We start from the raw sequence: 20,516 nt of genomic DNA, 5'->3' as shown, positions 1-20,516 counted from the left end.
AGTGTATTATTTCTGTTGATCAGACATTCAGGTGAATTTTAACATTGGTATGTTAGAAATTCAAGACTGGACGTTGAGGTGGAAATGAGAAGAGGGAAAAAAAAAAGAAAAATCTTGTCTCTTTTCCGATGCCACTAATGGACAATAGATATTGATTCCTGCTGCACCACACATTGGAATGCTCTATGGTGATCCATTTATCTGTTAATCAGTCTGCAACCAGAGGTGGAGAGCCAAAGCAGACAAGAGCCAATACACAAAAGTCTACACAACATTTTATAAACTAATTAATCAATGTTTGGCCTTAGCACAAACCAAGAAACCTGCAAGAGAACTGCAAAAGAGCAACACTGCCACCTACTGCTGCGCTGCTCAAAATTCATTAAAAAAAAAATGTAAGAGGAGTTTTGGCATCAACAGTGGCATTAAGATGAGAAAACAGACCGTGCCAAATGCTGTCATATTGTGTTTTCTGGTTAAAAGAGACGACCACTGATTCAGCCGTTGTGAAGCTGAGGGAGACGAGCATATGGCCTCAGTAACTAACACAGGACTCGCCTGCAATGTTAATTATAATTTACAGATTTAATAGAGATGGGAAGTTTGGCTTGAGTGTTGTTCAAGGTTAGTGTATGATTTATGCGGGATACATGGATTAAATCCTGTTGTTGCTGGTAAGACTGGAATCAATTGCCAGCAACCTTTACAGCAATCTGTTAAGGGAATTATTGGATCTTAATTCGTATCCTTCCTGGATTTTTTTTTTCCCATGGAAAAGTAGATACAATCAATGGTTTTGAATGTAATATGTGATGCAGACTTATATAAAAGGTGCTTATTAGAAAAACTTAATACTCTACACTCTATATCTATTGACTAATTTAAAGTGTTTTTGTCTTATAATTGTCTTAATCACATTAAATAATAAGTAAAAGCACTTTTCTGCCTTCACATTGCTTAAATTAGACATTAAGTATTTAATTAAACCTCATGCATTAGGAATGATTATAATCATATAATGATTATAATGAGTCCTTACTTTTACCAGTGTGGTTTTTATCCCACATATCTGCAGGAACTATACAGCAAAAACTCCCAGTAGAGGAGGAGGAATCATTCAAGGAGGCACATTTTCTAATGTCAGACATTAAAAGGTCATTTTGAAGTAAGGATGAAGTGAATATTAATGCAGCACTTTCCTCCATCCACTTTTGGAACTTACTACGGGACAAATTGATTAAAGATCAGTGGAAACTTGGTTCTACTTTACGTGCTTCCTGAAGCTTGAGGGAAACTACACCAAATGTCATGCATCTTTATGAACAATACTGATATGATTACCCCCAAATCCTCAAGGCATTTGTAGCTGTTTACAGCAGGGTGTCGCTTTATGACAAACCGCAAAAATATGTTTAGCTCATCCAAAGTCCTGGCATAGGTTCATGTATCACTATCAGAAGACACAGGCCATTGTTCATATCCTGCAGCGCAAAGCAGTGATTGAAGAGCAAGTCAGTGTTGATTTACTTCTAAAATACTGTATTCATTGTATTTGTTGATAGTATCCTCACAAGTCTATCCTTTTCTTTTATTCTAAATCCTGCAAGACGTTCCACTTCGGCCAATATTCTTTCTCTCACACTGCTCATGCTGCATTTTCTTTTTTCTAATGTATTACTCGACAAACCTGAAGTGATGCGTGGATCTGTTTGTGCTCTTTATAGCTAAAGCCATGCATTGCAGCGTGTGAATTCTAATGTACCTCAGCAAATCACAGTGTCATACAAACAGAAGGTCTAAAGCTCTAGTGCAGGTTCTATCTGTACGACAGCCCACATTGTGGCAACTAATAAAGTACGGCATCGTTCAGAGAATTCAGTTTCATGCTTCATGCCTGGTCCTGCAGCAGTGGACCTGCTTCATGTGGAGATAATTGTGTCATTTAGAGTCCAGACTATTAATTCAGGCTTCTACTGCACTGTTCTTTTTGTAAAATAAAGGTATGTTAATGATGTAAGCTACTCTTCTGGGCTATGATTCTTTACAATTCAGTGAAAAAAGGATGACATTGGGTTGTAGATGTATACTGTTTCATGGTGTAAAATGATACTAAAACTGACACTTATAATATTATGTAGGTTTTGCTTATATTGGGAAAAAAAGCATCCTGATCAGTAGTGTTATGGTCTAAACTGAAGTGGCTTTTCCATTGGACATATGTGCAAAACTTTACTCATATTTACTAAAATGATGAAAAAAACAGAAGTGGTTAATGTTGGTTTTTCCATTAAATGACAAATGCAATGATTTGTTTAATTATTTTCGCGAGATGACACGAGAAGTCATTCCATAAACATGGTGATGAAAATAAATATCATGTTGATTTCCAGATATATTCATAATTATTATTATATATTACCCATCTATCCTGCACTAAATTAAAACATGATTCAGTTTCCTGGCATGTCCACACATACAGCGCCATGTTTCTCTTAAAACTCTTCTTCTTCGCTTGTTATAACTTCTGTCAACATGCATTTTTTTTTCTCATGACTCTGATTGCGGAAAAAGGTCTTTCCATTGCAGTTTTTTGTAATTTACCAGTTTTCCTTCATCCGAAAAACCAACTCTTGCCAGCGCAAAAACTTCTTTTTTTCCAGAGATTTTTCCATGAGGCAAATTTTTATGTGCAAGTTACTGTATATTCGTGCAATTTGAGGGTCAATGGAAAGGAGACTTGAGTCGTCACCAAGACTTTGAGGGGTTGAGAGAATAAAGCAGCCTGTGAAGATTCAAATCAAGAATTGGAAAAAAAAAAATTTACACTGAAGATCTTTAAAAGATTTTTCTGTGATGATGTTAACAAATAAACGAGAGGAAGCACCAGACATTTAGTGATGCACCCACAGCTGTGGTCTTGACCAGTCCTTGAATAAAATCCTGACGTCTCTTAAGCTGACACTCAAAGTCCAGGTGAAAACCAAGACCTTAAAACATGGTCTTAAAACTGATCTGAAAACCAAAACCAGGCACATGAATCCCACCTGTGTACTGTGTTCCTCTTCTTTTATGTACCTCTAAAGAAAGTACACTTTGGTCTATTTATTTCTAAATAAATTCCTTTCATTAAAGTTCCCACCAGTTTTTTTTTATTTTTTTATTTCTTCAATTGTTTTTTTGTTTTATTTTCCACTTTTCAAAGCTTTCAGAAGGGAGACATATTACTCACATTTTCATTGAACAGGTTTCAGTCATAATAAAGCACGTGTCCAGCCAAAGAAAACCCCTCTGTTTTCATTCCCTGATGTAAAACAGTAACTACACTGAAAAACTGCACGACAGTGGCACAGCCTGATGAAAAAAATACAATTATTGTGGACAGTATTACAATATTATTGTAGCTGCAAGCTTGCTTTGAGTCAACTTTTTTTCACTAAATCTAAAATATCACGGTACAAAAGCGATCATGTATTCGATTGATTTATATTTACCATTTCTGTTTTTGCTGTTTTTTTTCTGCTTTATGTCAAGTGTCTTTGAGTTCCATGAAAAACGTTATACAAATAAAATATATTATTATTATTATTATTATTATTATTATTATTATTATTATTATTATTATTATTATTATTATTATTATTTGTGCAAGCAGGTCATCCTAAATCCTCATAAATTTTTACATTTAAATTGTGGCCTTCTGCGATAATATAATTGCACAAAGCGGACATTGAGATTACAACTGTTATTTCATAATATTCTGTCCAAACAACAAACTGAGAAGCTGTGATATTTCTGATTTGGTTATCATTCTGTGGAAATTTCATGCTCTCATCCACAAAACACCCTTATTTTGGGAAAATATTGAAGTTCAGGTCTTCCTCGCTTAAAAGGTATTGTTACCACATCCTGCTCTTAGCTTTACATGTAGATGACGGCTCCATTTAAAAAAAAAAAAGAAAAAGGATGATTTAAGTATGATTTGTCCAGACGAATGTTGTATGTAGGTATGTCGGTATTAAGAGGGAACCCATGCTTGGTAAAAAATCACTATTTCACTGGTCTGAAGATACCTTTCATCCTGTCATTGATTATGGTGATCTACTGTACAGACATGCAGCTACCTCCATTTTCAGTATATCATGCTTCTTTACGTTCTAATGCAAAATCTGTCACTCACCACTGCATTCTCTCTGACTTAGTGGGCACCATTAGTGGACATCATTAACCCTCTGTTGACAAAAACACTGGTTTATGTTCATCTATAAAGCTCTGCTGGGTAAACTCACAAAATACCTCAGTAATATTCTTTCTTTTTGCTCCAGTAGTTTCCATTTACGTTCCTCCAAATGGTTGCTTTTGACTGTTCCCCGAGCTCTGACAGACTTTGGGAAAACAGCATTTTCCTACCATGCACCATGGTCGTGGAATAATCTTCAAAAAACTGTAAAACTACATACATTCATTTCTCTTAATGATTTTAAAAGTATCACGGAGAATGCAGTAAAGGAGGAATGTCACTGTTTTTCTTTATGGTTGAATAGTTGTTATTGTGTTTTATTGTTAACTGTGTGTCATGTATGTGTTTTATGTTGTTTGGACTTTGAATGGCGGCTACCTTGGTCAGGTCTCCCTTGAAAAAGAGATTCCTAATCTCAATGGGACTTCCTGGTTAAATAAAGGTTAAAAAAATATATATATAAAAAAAAAAAAGCATATATTTAGTATCAATAAAAGAGCTGCAACCACTGGCACTAGCATGTCAGGATATCAGAGCAGCTGAACATGAAACAGAGAATAAAACAGAACAAATCAGAAAAGGTGCATCCCAAAAATAAACCAAGGCTGTAGAATGCACACACACACACACACACACACACACACACACACACACACACACACACAGACCCATTCTAAACAAAACAAATGGCTCACATTTAGGTCTGTAAATTGTTGACATTTTTAGCAGATATTTTTGGATTGAAGTTGAGGCGCCTCAGCCTTGATAAACTTTGATTGAGGAAACTGTCAGTCTTGATCACATTCCTTTTTTCGTTCAGAGCTGCTGAGTGCCACTTACCACAGCTACTTGATGGTAGCTCGGAACCTCTAGCTGCTGATGGACTGAAAGTGGACATTTAAGGAACTTTTTTTTTTTTAGTATCAGACCAACATGATAAATGGTTGTTATTTGCATTGCTAAATTATACACCTGCTTTTCAGTACAAAAAAAAGTCTAATGTCAGTGATATTTTCAGAGTGAGGACAGACTGATGTCTCCACTGTAGGATCTGTACATTAGGAGGTGACACTTGTTAGGAAATGGGGCTTCAGGGAATCAGTATTTATGTGATTAGAACTGGACAGGAGCAGCCAGTTAATAATAAAACAGTTTCATACATAAATATGAATTTCTAAATATAGAGAAATATGAAACGCGGCTGAAAGTCACCTCTTTAGCAAAATATAAAGTGTCAGAGGCATTGGAAAACCATTGCATTGCCTTGTGCCCTGCTTAAAGAATAAACCACAGACCAGGAGCAGGACAGGACAGGAGTCATCCTTCTGGGATTGGAAGGAGACAGGATTGTTTTTTTTTTTATTCTGTGATGGAACTGGGACAGGACAGGGGTATTTTAGTGGGAGTGGGCTGGGACAGGAGTACAAATCCACTCCCGTGTCACCCTCTGTTGCACATGTGTGAGGTGTTGCAGTGTGTGTTGGAAGCCATTAGCCGACTGTATTTGTAAGCAAACAGTACCTAGTGTTGCATAGAAGGTGCGTTCAGCCGTTTTTACAGTTTCAATTTGTTAAAAAAAAAAGCGTATTTGTTATGTCTATATGTAAATAAGTACAGTAGAAACAGATTTAGTGGATGACACTGTTGTTCTGCTTGTCTGGACTAATAAGATAAGAAGACTGCAATGTCACTGTGTTAAAACAACAGACAAACCATTTGTTTCTGAACTGCTGTTTTGAAGCCAGGAGTTTTTGGTTTGTTTTTTTTTAGAGACAAAAGTGACCATATTTAGATAAATGAGCCAAAACTATATGAACTTAAGGCAGGGGTGTCAAACTCATTTTAGTTCAGGGGCCACATTCAGCCCAATTTGATCTCAAGTGGGCCGGACCAGTAAAATAATACCAGTGAAAAAAGTCAAATTATATTATGATCAAGTTTACATCTATAAAGTTTCCTTAAAAATCTGAATAACATGAACAACTTGAATTGTCTTAAGAAAAACAAGTGCAATTTTAACAATATTCTGCCTCAGTTTATCAGTTTATCATTTACACGTGCATTACAATTGCGCAAAACATTTAGTAACAGGCAGAATATTGGTAAAATTGCATTTACTTTTCTTAAGACATTTCCGTTTGTTCATATTTGTTCAGGTTATTCATGTTTTTTGTAAAAGTATAGTCTGGTAATGTAAACACTTTGATGTAATTTTACTTTTTTACACCAAAAAAACACAACGAGAAAATTTGGGGTTGCCATTATTTAGGTTATAATGATAATATTTTACTGGTCTGACCCAGTTGAAATCTAACTGGACTGTATGTGTCTGTATGTGGAACCTGAATTAAAATTATTTCGACTTTAGTGTAATTTTTGCATTTCACAAATTCATCCCGCGGGCTGGATTGGACCCTTTGGCGGGCCGGATTTGGCCCCCGGGCCGCATGTTTGACACCTGTGACCGAAGGAGTCAGAAATGCTAAAAGCTAGTTTGCGTACTTATAGTAAAACAGTAAACTTCATCAGGCATTATGTAATAAAGTCATTTTATTTGTACAATCTATTAACTACTGTTTTTCTGTCAGGACTAAATTTGTTTATTCGATGAACTCTGAAAGTCCAACCTGCCAGTTTAACAAGATGTCACAGACCTGTCAACAAAAGGTACAGGCTGATGAATCACTGGACCACCAGATCATTCATTAGAGCAGGGGGGGCTAACCCTGGTCCTGGAGAGCCACTATCCTGCATGTTTCAGATGTATCCCTCTTCCAACACCTGATTCACATGATAAGCCTATCATCCAGCTCTGCAGAAGCCTGATAATGACCATTAGGTGTGCAGGAAGAGGGAAACACCTAAAACATGCAGGATAGTGGCTCTCCAGGACCAGGTTTGGCCACCCCTGCATTAGAGGGTCCAAATAAAATGGATGAGACTGGAAAAAGATTATCTCTGGATTTTTAGAAAGATGTTCAGTAAGTCTTCTGGAGCCAGGGCTTTTTGGATCCAACCTCAGTGGCTGTCACTGGTTTTACAACTTTACAATGCCTTTACATTGGCTTGGCTTTAGAATGAGCCAAGGTTTTTGCATCTTAGAGCCAAAATAAAGTCTCCTTTAGATAAATATAGGCTCTTTTTTTTATTTTTATAGGCACTGATATTGTTAAATGTCACTGCCAGGTTTGAACTTTAATGAAGAAACAACTTAACCCATAAAAACCCAGTACTACTTTTGTGTCAGTTCCCAAATACATTTTTCACAATATCTAACCTTTATGAAGTGGTTATCATCATATATAATATTGGCCTCTATATTTGTGTTTTTTCAACATAAATCATGTATTTTCCTATATTTAATTTACTGATCATATAGATGTTGATTAAAGCTCATATTGGATTTAAGAGGTATTATATCAGGAACAGAGCAAACTGAAGAAAAAGGGGCTGTTTTCAGCAAAATATATCAATAACTGAACAAAAAAACAAGTGTCTCCATCCACTGTCATTGATCACACCTCAGGGGTCTTACTGGTGAATCAGTGTTGTAGAAGATGACGGTGTTTCTACGTTCACTACGGAGCCTCTGAACGTCCAAATGGGTCATATCTGATGACCACGAATAGATGACAAACTGCATTTTACACCAATTATTGACATGTATTGATAGAATTAATAGATCATTAGGTATTAAACAGTGATATCAGTGGATGCTTTTGGCTGATGGTGGATGTTTGGGTCTTTATGGGTTAATATTAATATGACTTTGGAACGGCCTGCCCGAGGAGATAAGGCTTGTGGAATCAGTGTCATCTTTTAAATCACTTCTTAAAACGCATTTTTATAGACTTGCCTTAATGTGATGTTGTCTCTTTTAATGTTCTTAATGTTTTTAATGTTGAATATTTAATTTTACCCTGTTTTGGTTATTCATTATATTGACATACATGATGTTGTTTTATTCCTTTCCTTCATTTTGCATTGATCCGACAGCATCATGTTATGTTATTTCTGCCCCCTCCATTACGATACGTTCAAAGTTAGTCATGTTTTCATGTTTGCTGTACTTATCTCTTTTATTGTGTTGTGTTGTTTTCTGTGTTTTATTCAGCTGTTGTGCACTTTGCTTTGTCTGTCAAAGCACTTTGTAAACTCAGTTTTAAAGGTGCTATATAAATAAGTTATTATTTTATTATTATTATTATTTATTATTATTATTATTATTATTGTTATTATTTGTTAAAAAACCCTAGTCGGTTCTAGTATGGACAGTATTAAGTCTTGCTGTATGTTACTTTTTACAATTTCCTCGTGTTTTTACCGTGTCCAGTGTGAAACAAGGATACTAGAGGTTAACCTTTTTTAAGCATTGGGAACTGTAGAGGTTTTCTGGGAAAGGGGGGTTGGGGGTGGTGGGGTCAGCCAAACATTTTGTGGGCCGTGGTGACCCTCTGGAGTACCTTTTCTCCACCACTGTGCAGCCAGAAAATGACACTCAGATAATCTAAAAGTATCCAGTACTTCAGAGGCCCTCCCAAAGCAACCTGCATGGAAATCAGTGCACAGACTGGAATCATGGATGCAGGCAATCCAATCCATCATTAGCTTGATAATGGAGTTAGCTAATATTAATAAAAAACTGTCTCAAAGCACCAAACTAACTCCATCATATGTACGCAGAGCCCCATGCCCATGGTCCACTTCAATGTACAGTCTGTAAATTTGTTGATCTAAGATCGTATAAATAAAATATACATGACTTATTGCTGCGGTCTCCATAACATCCATTAACAGGCAGCTGTGTTAGCAAACGGGTACAGAAATTTGAAGAAGTGAGTTTAAGATGCAAATGTTATTCTCTAAACTTTTACAAGTAAAATTTGGTTTAAGCCAGATTTATGGTCACAGGAGTCCTGCTGTGGATGCCGTCAGCACAGTTTTTGATTTATAGTTCAGCACAGGATTTCCCCCACTGCAATAACACTAGATGACTGAACTGTACATGATCATTCCTTAATTATGTCCCTCTCGTAACTGTGTTTTTCCTGCTGCAAAACAAGATATTAGAAAGACAGGTAGGTTGTGGGAGAAGCTTCGGATTTTGGCAGTACGTCTGTGCGTGTGGGTGGGTGCATTCTCCCTTCTTTGTGTGTCGTGGGTGTAATGAATCGGATGCCATTTTGAGAGATGCTGTTTATGAGCGTCTGGTCTGACGTTGGAGGCGACAAGGGAATGTGGAGAATTAAAGAAGGAGTGTGAGCTACACTTAACAGAATGTGACAGGCGCAAAATGACAGGGTTTGGCATGGAATCAGGATGCCATGTTGTATGCGAGCACACACACACACACACACACACACACACACACACACACCCACACACACACACACTAGCATGGAAAAGTAGGTACAAGCATGAGGGGACAATTTGATCTGTTCCACCAAACACAAATCAATGTCTATGTGGCTCTGTTTTCAAGACACACCAACACACACAGTCCCAATCATTTGTGCTTTTTTAGACAGGGACAAAACAAAGTCATCTGAGCCTGCAAGTGGCTGTCCCTGCCTGGTTGTGACAGCCAGGATAGCTGCTATTAGACAGATTAACCTGAGGGATTTCTGCCCAACCCCTCGCGCCAACCAAGGACACACCACTCTCTGTCCCCTTACATATTTTAGTTTTAAAGTGAAGGGTATGTGACTTTAGTAGGTGAACAAGATATACTCCTTTTACTAAGCCACCATGTTTGGATTCATCTCTGAAAAGAATACACAAGTTTTGTCAGATGGTATGTCTTTCACCTTTGGCATTCTTAAATTGCGCAACACCCACATGCGTTACACAGCTGAACAACAATACTTGCAAATTCTATTTTTATCGTCTTTGTCTTGAATTTAAGATCAGTGTTTCAGTGAACTAAAAAGCACAGGCAAGGGGCTGCAATGTGTTCATATATTCACCTCACAATTGTATTAAAAGCCTCAGTCAGCTACAGCTATTACTCTACTAATGTGGAACGCCATTGTACAATTATAATAGAATGGCTGCACAATAATAAAACAACAATGAAACCAAGCATATTTATATTCCATTGCACATGTTTTGTTTGCAGATTTCTTACAGAGCAGCTGCAGTCATTGTTTAGCATAAAGCAACTGCTATGGTCTTTTAAAGGGTCAGTGAGTAAAATGTAGCGGCATGTAATAATAGTTTCTAACTGCGACCAAGTGAATGCTCCCCATCTTACTCTTCCTCATATCACTGAAAACACACATGCAGATGTAAAACTAGCCAATGTTTGGTTTGCTCATTCTGGCTTCAGGCTGGCGACAGCATGGTGGTGCAGTGTTTAGTACTGTCTCCTCTCAGCAAGAAGGTCCTTGGTTCAAACAACACCAGCTGGAGCCTTTCTTTGTGGAGTCTGCATGTTCTCCCTGAGTCCACATGGGTCCTTCATCTTCCTCCCACAGAACAAAGACGTGCATCTCAATAGGTTAATTGGTCGGTGTGAATCACCCGCAGGTGTGAATGTAAGAGCGAATGGTTGTTTGTCTGTATGTGTCAGTGCTGCAGTGAAGTAGCAACATCTAGATGTCCCACTTTCACCCAATGTGAGCTGGGACAGGCAAGCAGTAGGTGGTTACAGAAGAGATGAGCCTAAATTCAGATAAAACTTTACACAACTAGAAGCACTCGGAGAGCGCAGACCTCCGCCAAGGCAGATCAGTGCCCCGGATTTGGATGAAAATTTCAGGAAATGTTGATACTGGCACAAGGAACAAATGATTAAATTTTGGTGGTGATCGGGGGGGGGGGGGCACTGTATCTGCCTTGGCGGAGGTCCTGCGCTGTCTTTTCTAGAAAAGCACTCGGAGAGTGCAGACCTCCGCCAGGCAGATCAGTGGCCCTCCCACCCCCGATCACCACCAAAATTTAATCATTTGTTCCTTGTGTCAGTGTCCAACATTTTTCCTGAAATTTTCATCCAATCCGTCTGTAACTTTTTGAGTTATCTTGCACACAATCAGACAAACCAAACGCCGACAAAAACATAACTTCCTGGCGGAGATAACTAGAAGCACTCGGCGTGCGCAGACCTCCATCAAGGCAGATCAGTGCCCCCCCACCCCACCCCAATCACCACCAAAATTTAATCATTTGTTCCTTGTGCCAGTATCAACATTTCCTGAAATTTTCATCCAAATACGTCCATAACTTTTTGAGTTATCTTGCACACAGACAGACAAACAGACAGACAAACCAACGCTGGCAAAAACATAACCTCCTTGGCGGAGGTAATAAGGAATCTGGTACAAATTCAATCTGATTATGTATTACCCCATGACAATGCTCTATATCAGTGGTTCTCAACTGGTCCAGCTTCAGGACCCTCTATCACCCTTCAAAGATAAGCTGCAACCGAAATTAATAAAAGTTAAACTGCTCAAATGTATTTAATGAAAAGATGGTGTGTTTTGAACCTGAGATAATAAAGAATATCACAGTATGAAAACACAGAAGACAAGTTGACTTCTTGACTTATTCCCCGGAATCGTTGGCTTTATCGCCCTCACAGGTTTTCCAGGATCATCTCTGGACCTGCTGCTGTGGTCCTGCCTCTCTCCTGCCTTCATTGTCATCACTCATTTATCCATATAGTAATGATAGTGTTTATTAATAGTTCCATAGGTGGTAGAGGCTCTATTATTTGTACTAATTGTTGTAGTAGTAGTATATCCACTGTTAGTACTTGTATTTGTAGTAGTAGTATTAACAGTCATGGACCTTTGTTCTGGTTTTCTAGTAATTATAATACACCAGCTGATCTCTTTGACAGTTCTAGTTCAGTTATCTGTGCATCAGCTGCACCCATGTGTCTCCCCTACTTCCCCCTTCTCCCCCTCTCCCTCAGTCTCTATCTCTATCGCTCTCTTTTTTCTCCTCCTTTACTCTCTCTCTTTAACCCCAACTGGTCAAGGCAGACGTCCATCCTCCAGGGGTCTGGGTCTGCTCCAGGTTCTGCTGTTAAGGGAAGTTTTTCCTTCCACTGTCACCAGTCACAAGTGCTTGCTCCTGGAGGATTTCTGTTGGGTTTCTGTAAATTGGCTTAGAGTCTGGTTTCGACCAACTCAGTATGTAAACCGTCATGAGATAACTTTTGTTATGATTTGGTGTTCTATAATAAAATTTGATTTGATTGATTAAGTTTAATGATAAACCAAAACTGACCAGCAGGTGGTGATGATGCTAAAGAGGGAAACATTCCCTTTAACACCAAATTAGGTATTAACCAAATTAGCTTTTAACCAAAACTAAAAAGTGCATTCAACATGCTGTGCACTTTTAATCCTCCTCGGCCAAATATAGTGTAAGATTCTGTTGAAAGTTACTATAATTTAAATTAGATTGTCTTTGCCTAAAACTTATTACATACATATTTATATTTGAAAGTACTCAGATATTATAACTGCACAAGTCCATTTAACCTTGAAAAAATAGGTCAAGGTCACTGGTTTTCAATAGGCTTCTGCTCCATGCCAAGATGCATCCACAGTATAAATTTGGTGCAGATATGTCAGTGGGTTCTTCAGATAAAGCGATTATGTCGTTGAATGGACAGACAGACGACAAAACAATTACAATACCCCTGGTAAGTCAGCGTCATACCTGAGTTTTGCCATGATTTGAATTGAAACTTTTGTGTCTTCTTTTATGCTGTGAAATATCTGCCGTTAATTAGCATTACAGCGTATTACTGCCACCTGCTGTTGGGAAGTATGAATGGGCAGCACTCAGCTCCATAAAACATAAAGCATAGGATTAGTTTCTTAACATTATTTTTTGGCCAGGAAAAGATCTGCAACCCACTGAAAATGGGTTTGTTACCCACTTTGGGGTCGCGACCCACCAGTTGAGAATAACTGCTCTATATTATTTCTGTGCAGAGATAAATTCTCTGGACCTGAGCTCATCTTAGATGGACTAAAAACTGTGAAACGTGCCGCGCTCAGATTAATCAACACAGACATGGAGCTTAATGTGCCTCATATAAAAAAGAACAATCAAATGGTATAAAAAATGGAATAAATGCTGGATCTGTGATGGTCCGGGGCTGCATCAGTGTCCACATGGCTGACCTACATATCTGCGAAGGTACCACTGATATGAAGATATATATTAGACATTTAGAGAGAAATTTGCTCCCATCAAGTCTTGTTTGACAAGGAACGTGTAAGTAAGTATGTAAAGTTTATATATATAGCACTTCTGCCTCTTTTATGACTATTATGATTTGTACAAATTCAATTAAGTTAGTTAAATAAACACATAAAAATATATGAGCAACAGTTTTTAGCTTAATCTCAACTCTTCTGGAAACAGGGCTTGTCATTAGCTGCACATGAGCAGTGCTTAATTATAAATAACAAAATACTCAATGTAAAATAATGTGTTTTACGTCTGTCTGTAGAATAATAATATATTTTGTTGACAGGAAGGTGTGGAGACAATTGATTTTGATATTTAGGTGTAATTAAGATAATGGACGGATGTTTAAAGGAAGGGAGGTAGAAACAGCTGAACGGAGAGCAAAGAAGATGAAGAGGAGGGTGTCGCTGAAGAAGCAGCAAATGAGGAGGAAGATGAGGTGAAGGAAGAGGAGGAGAAAAGGGTGAAATGCAGCAGGGTGACAGTGACAGATGAGAGCCAGAGCTGACAGAGCGCTCAGCGATGGCAGTTTATCAGCATCTGGTCCGCAGGGTCACTTCAGCTCCTGGACTCCCTTTCTCATCTGTCTCCATCTCTCTCCCTTTCATATCTCCTCACCCGACACCCCCACCCACCTACCCACCCACACCAACTCACCCCCTCCCCTTCTCTCTCACTCATACAATGACAGTTCTGACAGTGCACCAAAACGCACAAGCAAAGCATCCCCCTCCCCCCCACCTCCATCTTCGCTCCCACACACTAGTGCGCACAGACCCATCTGCATGCCAATTAAGACAGAGAAATACTTCTAACAATACTTGTCAATAACTTCACAGAAAGATTAACTGAAGACTTTATTGCTTTGGCATCAACATATTTAAAATGCCAGCCTCTGTGTCCAAGAGCAGTGGATTTACGCTGACATGCCCTGGCTGATTAAATGTGATGTTACAAGATAAAATATAGCTGTAGTGAAAGGAAGAGGAGAAAGTCAGGGGAGGCCAGGCTCACACTGCATGTGTACGACACCTTAATTGCATCAATGATTATCCCGGCATATTACACTTTCTCTGCTCATATTTATAGTTGTGTCCAATTTTCATTATGCTCTTCATTATGGAGCATAAATAACTTGCGTAAATGTGCCTCAACACCACGACACACCCCGTAATGTTGCCAAGCGATATCCATCTTGTCCAAAGTGATCCGACATTACCTGGCTGAATTATGTCTATTAGCTATGTGTAGCCCCTCCCACTCCATCAGGACAGCAGTCCGCAGATGACAGCATTAACTTTTAAGGCTTTATAGCATCTTCTTTACCCAACACATACCATTAATCCACTTAATGGCCACCATGACCCCTTTCATCGTGTTTCATAAAATAAAAATATGAATAAAGCCCATTACAGTCTCTATTGTGGAGAGTCTTGGCGATAAATCACAGTGATTCTATTAGAAGGATTGCCTCTGTGACAAGTCAGGTTGGCCACACTAAATCATCTGCACTGTTTGCTTTATTAAAGCTCTTTTTTGTCTGTTTTAGTGCTTAAAGCTGAAATCTTTAACTTTCCACACACTGAGAGGCATTTGTGAATCCCTTTTTGTCCTTTATCTAGTTTCCAGTGTGAGGGCGACTAGACTAATATTTACCCTTGTCTCTGAGTGAGTTCATTTCTCTCACAGGAGATTCTTTGCCTCCCTTATAGATAGATGTTTTTTTTTTTCCTTTCCTTGTTTACATCTGGTGCTGCAGGATGTGTTCATAGGACAAGCCATTGTAAAAGTGGAATTATGCAGACGCCTGCATAATAATAATACATAAAGGGCTATCATTTTATGTCTGCCTGTGCTTTTGAGTTCAGTGTTTAAAAAGACAAAAATTGCTTTTTTGATGGCGTGGTGTGTGAAAAGAGAGTCACCCAGAGAAATGTCGCATAATAAGACCAGGTCTAACCATGGTAAATAGTCCACTCACCGGGGATTAGTGTAATGAAAGTTGAACAAAGTGTTTATATTTTCATTCTGTCTGGCCACAACTGAAGGCAGTATAAAAAGCCTGCTGTCATCGCTGCTTTACTGGCTGCCTCCCGCATTGATCTCCCAGAATTCCGTGTCTTTTTAATCTCGACACTGTGAATTGCTCAAATGGGACAGTCACAGCTCACACGTTTGAACAGACACTCCTTGATGGCATTCATTACATTCCATTTAGTTGTACAATTAGAGGAGGAAGTGGTATGAAGAATAGAAGAAGCACACATAAAGGAGAAGTTCAGGTCTTTACTTTTTTCCATAATGTGGCACATCTGGCTAATGCCTGCATGAAACGGTACAAAGTTTTCAGATGCAGCCGCTCACGTAAAAGTTGGAAAGGATTGAAAGAATGGCATATCACACATTTTGTAAGAAACTTTGACTCATACCAAGCCTGTAATGAACTGTTGGCTTAATCACAGAGAACTATCAAAGATGATCTATTGTTGAACACAAAGCCGTTTTCACCTTATCCCTCAGCCGAGCTGCCAAATTCTATTAGCTGTGTTTAAAGCTTATTTAAGCACTTGCAGATTAAATAAAGAGCAATATGCAGATTCTGCATCCAGAAGGATTTACATAATGAAACGGTCGTGTCATATAGTGGACTTCGGGACAGTGTGCACTAATATGCGCAAGAGAACAATAGAGATTTTGTGTGGTTTGAAGCTCTGTTATTGTTGAATTATAGTGTAAGCCAGACATGAAGAGAATTAAAGCTGCAGGAGGTGGAAAGCAGAGGGAATGAAGTTGAAAATATATGTCTTTCTCCTCTATCTGATAGATAAATACCACACTGCTTTATATATATCAAAAATAATTGAAGTATCATAGTTACTGGAGCTGCCGTGTTGCTTCTGTGATGCTACATGTAGAGCAGTAAAGTCACATCTGAGGGAACCTTCACGGTCATCATATCTAAAGCTGTGTCTTGTCCTGACCTCTCTGAAAACAACTCTGATTTGCCAAAACAGCACTTTTTTTTTAACGATAAGATAAGATAAGATATAGTTTATTGATTCAAATGCACAGCAGCACAACACAATATGCATCAAATATAATAGAAAAATAAAAAGATAAAAATATAAGAATTGGTTAAAGTTGCTAAAAATGACAAAAAATAGTAATAATAATACAGACCATAAACAGTAAACAGTCAACACATGCATACTCCTTGTTTCCTCTCTGACAACTTCAGTTACAGTATGCTGAAAAGTAATAGTGGTGTGCACTGTTGCGCCACAGTGAGAAAGTCCAGTGGGGAAGTTTGCTTGTTCCGTGTGTGTCTGCGTGGATTCTCTGCAGGTACTTTTTCTTCCCAACGTCCAAAGTTAACCGTAAGTTAATCAGTCAATCAGAGTTAAAGGTTGTTCGTCTGTATATGTCATCCTTGCGATGAACTAGCGACACATCCAGCATAAGCTCCAGCACCATGGCAACCATCAAAAGGACAAAGAAAACTCAGAGAATGAATGACTGAATGAATGAATGAATGAATGAATGAATGAATGAATGAATGAAAGGTAATTATGGAATGTTCCCATTATGTGAAAAGAGTATCATGCATGGAAGTTTTCTTGTGCACTTTCTAAAAACCTCTGGTTTCAACTTTTTTTTTTTTTTTTTTTTTTTACATCTCACGCTACTGTCTGTTCATTTCAATACTTCTTTCTGGTGGCTCAAAGGGGAGTCTTCTGCTTTCACTTGAAAGAATTATCTACTTTCTCTTTCAACCCGGGACAAATATCTTCTCTCATTAAGGAGGAACAACCCTTGTGATTGAGCGTCACATATAGTTTGTTGTTAGAGTAACACAAACCAGTTTGTGCGAGGACACAGTAATGATAAATGGAATTATGGCTAACAAAAATGCTATCACTGGCTGTGGTACAAAGGCCTTTCAGTAAATTCTCAATTTGAACATCTAACACTGCCCTTGAATTGTTTAGGCACAACTGGGACGGCTGGAGGAATTAATTTCAGATATTACCAAACAGCAGGGTACACAGCTCCCCAGGCGCCACAGACAAAATCTTTCATCCCAGCTAAAAAAAATTGAATGGGGATTTAAGGAGAACGCAGATAATTCAATCTTTATCTGCGGCGAGCCACAATGAAATGTTAAGTTTCCATGGGATCCTCTTACCTCAAAGGAGGACTCTGGAATGAAAGGACAACACATCTGAAGCATCTCCCTCCTGTTCTCAAGAAAAAAAGAGCAAAAAACCAGACACACACTGATGCACACACATTCTGTTGGAGACATATACACACAACATTAAAGGTTCTCATCAACATATCAAAGCCACCGTGCCTCCTGTTCAACATGTTATATGTGAACCCACTGCAAAGCCAGCCAGGCACCATACAGCCCTCTCTGCAACACTATATATATATATATATATATATATATATATATATATATATATATATATATATATATATATATATATATATATATATATCGCACTGACAGCTCCAGCAGATAGCAGTTACAGATCGAGATAACTCTCAGGTGTCAGGTATACATGGACGTACACACAAACGTGAACATGCTTGGCATTCTGCTTCATACCCGCTGCCACCGCCACCTCTCTCTCACGCACACTCATACATTTACACCCTCGCAATGTATGTGAGAAAGTTATGGAGGAAAGACACAGTGTACAGACTGTGGCTTGGTAACAGCAGCTCAAACACTAAGCCCAAATTGCCAAATTCTCAATAACGACATACAGACACTTCTCCAGAAAGCTTCCACTGTAGCATTAAAGTTGTCAACTTGCATCTAATCCACTAGTTTCACAGTGGAGGCTGTTTCACTGAGTCAATATGCAATTTGAGGCAGGTTGGCAGAGAACATTGGATTGATTGATTTTGACCTTTTTCTTGACAGTACCTGCTGTACACACTCTACGCCAAATAATGAAAAGTGTTGAAATCCCTCTATCTTTAGCTTTTCCCTCTTTCTTCTCCCAAATAAGCGCCTCTTGTTAATCCCACTCATATGTCTAGCTGTAGGTCTGCTTTCTCCATTTTATCTCTAAGAGCAAAGGGAGACAGACTTCGGGGGGTAATACCAACTGTATTGATTGGCGCAGACACACACACACATATGAGGACACACACATTTGTTAGAGGCAGGTGGCTGTGCACAACGCTCGACCATAATCCTCGAGATTCAAGCCCATCAATCCTACATTGCGACTACAAGGTGATTAAAGTGAAAACTAGTTGTCATTATCAAAATATACACACGAGGCAAACAGGTAATAACACATTCGTTTGGGAATATACAGTTAAACCCAAGACGGATGCTGTTCTAAAGCTGATTTCACATTCTGTCTGCATGAACAAGACGAGGACTGTGTCATGTCAGCTCAGGCTGGAGTGAATCAACACCCCCGTGCAGCGAGAAATGTAAGAGATCAAGCACATTTCAAACCAGTCCTTCTTCTCATTGGTTCCTTGAAGTGTTATAATACCCGGTTGTGAGGGTCACGATACAAAGACACACAACATTCTTCTGCCTTCAGATGTGATGAGGAAAAAAAAAAAGAAAACGTCCCTTCAGAGAGGAAGTGAGGCGCTTTCATATCAATCCATCAAAGTAAGGACGCCTCACGCAAAGAGGAAAAATGCCAATTTGAAATGAAATTCTCTTGTCTCGAAGCTGAGCTTGATGCGAAAAGACTGGTCACATGAGGGTTTAAACAGAAATCTATTTTCTGGCCTGAAAATCAAACTGGCCATCATTCTGTCGTGCCTCACCTCTCTCTTGGGGACTTGTCACATTTATAACATGTAGTCATTTTCTCAGCTGTCAAACCGTGCTCTTACTGAGCTCTGTTCTCCAACCCAACCTGTCAACTTATAATTCTAATAGGCTCAAATGTCTGTGTATGCATGTATGTGTGTGTGTGTATATGTGTGTGTGTGTGTGTGTGTGTGTGTGTGTACTATGAGTCAAATGTATATGCTACATAGGCTTTTCAAAAACATCTTTGGAAATTAGAGGAAGATTTGATTCCTTTAACATTATGCATGATTAATGTGTGTGTGTGTGTGTGTGTGTGTGTGTGTGTGTGTGTGTGTGTGTGTGATCTGTAAAGGTCTGGACAGTGGTAGCATAGCAAAGTAGGTCATGACAGAGGTTAGTACTGCATTAGCGACTGTCAGTGACTGGACAGGAGAGAGCAGACATGGGGGCAGTCCTCGCTCTCTCAATCACACACACACACACACACACACACACACACACACACACACACTAACCAGACTTTTCTAAAACTCCGCAGTATTCTGTCATGGATCTGAGCCAGCAGGCCATGACACACATGGAGGGCAGTGTCTGGAACAGGAGGACGTGTCCAGTCTGTCTTTTGTGTGTATGCGCACACATGCGGAAGTGTTTGCCTATGACAGGGGGCGTTTGACCTGCCAGAATCCTAAGCGTTTGCCCTTGGCAGACACTGAAGAAGTTCTCAAGAGTTTTTTTTTTCCTTTTTGGATTTTTTTTTTTTTTTCATTTGACACTTTCTCGTTTCAGCCCGGAGTGATTTCTAATGTCAGTCGTTCAATATTCAAAAGTCACATAAGCCAGATCTCTAACCTCCGAGTGCAGACGAATTTTCATGTCTTTGTATTAGTATCCAGTTTTCAGAGTTGACTTATGGAAATCTGTCTCATTACTTCTGCCTTCTCACAGTTCAAACACTCACATAAAAACATAATGATCCAAGCTGTTTCTGTTGTCTACTCTGTCAGTCAAGCATTTTTTTGATGTTGTAAGTTTCCTCAGTTTCCATCCTCAGAAAGTCAGGAATAATTATGGGAGTAAAAAGGCTCACTATCAGAGCAGATTAACAACATCTCACTAGGCTGAACTCCTTACTCCCTTTTATCTCCTCAAAAGCAGCAGAAGAGAAGACAAGTTACGCAACTCCCACCTTAGGGACCCAGCCGACTTTCCACCCAACTTCTGTCTGCCTCTGCATGTCTAGGGCGTCTGCTAGTCTTCTGCTAT

Source organism: Sphaeramia orbicularis, chromosome 10 (assembly GCF_902148855.1).
Source record: "Sphaeramia orbicularis chromosome 10, fSphaOr1.1, whole genome shotgun sequence".
Classification (NCBI taxonomy): Eukaryota; Metazoa; Chordata; class Actinopteri; order Kurtiformes; family Apogonidae; genus Sphaeramia; species Sphaeramia orbicularis.
This window is presented reverse-complemented; position numbering follows the sequence as displayed.